Source organism: Cebus imitator, unplaced genomic scaffold (genome assembly GCF_001604975.1).
Source record: "Cebus imitator isolate Cc_AM_T3 unplaced genomic scaffold, Cebus_imitator-1.0 Scaffold280, whole genome shotgun sequence".
In the NCBI taxonomy this organism is placed as follows: domain Eukaryota; kingdom Metazoa; phylum Chordata; class Mammalia; order Primates; family Cebidae; genus Cebus; species Cebus imitator.
In genome coordinates, this window is record NW_016107595.1 from 2,783,351 (window position 1) to 2,785,070 (window position 1,720).

Sequence of the window (1,720 nt, forward strand, 5' to 3'; positions counted from 1 at the left end):
CATCTTTAAAAAAAAAAAAAAAAAAAAAAAAAAATTAAAAAGGGACATTTGACCAGGAGTTTGAAGCTGTAGTGAGCTATGATCGCACCACTGCAGTCCAGCCTGGGTCATAGAGGGAGACCTGGTCTGAAAAAAAAGTCTTATTGACAAGTAGTGCTAAGACAACTGGAAATCCATCACAAAAGAATGAACTGGAATCCCTACTCTATACACGAATCAACCTCCAGGAGCTTGGATTAGGCAGTGGTTGCTTAGGTATGATAAGAAAACAGATGCATTAAACTTCATCAGTATTGAACACTTGCCCACTGAAAATGATTCCATCAAGAAAGTGAAAACCACAACTCGCAGAATGGGAGGAAATGCCTGCAAATCATGTACCTGATGAGGGATTTGTATCCAGGATAGAAAAAGAACGCCGATAAATCAACAGTAAAAAGGTAAATAACCAATGTATTTGTCTGTTTGTTTATTTTTGAGATGAAATCTTGCTTTGTCGCCAGGCTGGAGTGCAGTGGTGTGATCTTGGCCCACCGCAACCTCCACCTCCCTCCCGGGTTCAAGTGATTCCCCTGCCTCAGCCTCCCGAGTAGCTGGGATTATAGGCACGTGCCACCACGACCAGCTAATTTTTGCTTTTTTAGTAGAGATGGGGTTTCACCATGTTGGCCAGGATGGTCTCGATCTCCTGACCTTGTGATTCACCTGCCTTGGCCTCCCAAAGTGCTGGGATCACAGGTGTGAAAGTTTTTGGTTTTATTTTTGATAGGGAGGCATCTTGCTATGTTGCCCAGGCTGATCTCAGTCTCCTAGCCTCAAGTGATTCTCCCTCCTTGACCTCTCAAAGCACTGGATGGTGTATTTTCTTATAAGGACACTGATCCCATCATGGGATCCTCCCCTCATGACCTCATCTAACCGTGATCACCTCCTAGAGGCCCCATCTTCTTTTTTTTATTTTTTTATTTTTATTCTTTTTAAAGACAGGGTTTCTCCATGTTGGTCAGGTGGTCTCAAACTCCCAACCTCAGGTGATCCGCCTGCCTCAGCCTCCCAAAGTGCTGGGATTACAGGCATGATGAGCCACCCCGCCCAGCTGAGGCCCCGTCTTCTAATACAGTCACACAGGGGGTTAAAATTTCACCAGATACATTTCCTCTGGTTCAAGCAATTCTCCCGCCTCAGCCTCCCTCAGCTGGGATTACAGGCGCGTGCCACCACACCTCGCTAATTTTTGTACTTGTAGTAGCGACGGGGTTTCACCATGTTGGCCAGGCTGATCTCGAACTCTCAACCTCAAGTGATCTGCCCACCTCCTAGGCCTCCTAAAGTCCTGGGATTATAGGTGTGAACCACTGTGCCCAGCCACCATGTGCATTTTACAGAGACAAAAACATTCTGTTCATAACAGGCACTAAGATCATTCAACAGGGGACAGAAGAACATCTTCAGCCAATGGTGCTATAACGACTTAGCATCCACAGGCAAAGGACTGAGGTTGGATCCCCACCTCCCACCATGCTCAAAAATGAGCTCAAAATGGATCAAAGACCTAAAGGTAACAGCTAAAACCATAAATCTTTCCTCTGTTGCCCAAACTAGAGTGCAGTGGCGAGATCTTGGCTGACTGCAACCTCCGCCTCTTGGGTTCAAGCCATCCTCCTGCCTCAGCCTCCTGAGTAGCTGGGATTACAGGCATGTGCCACCATGCCTGGCTGAT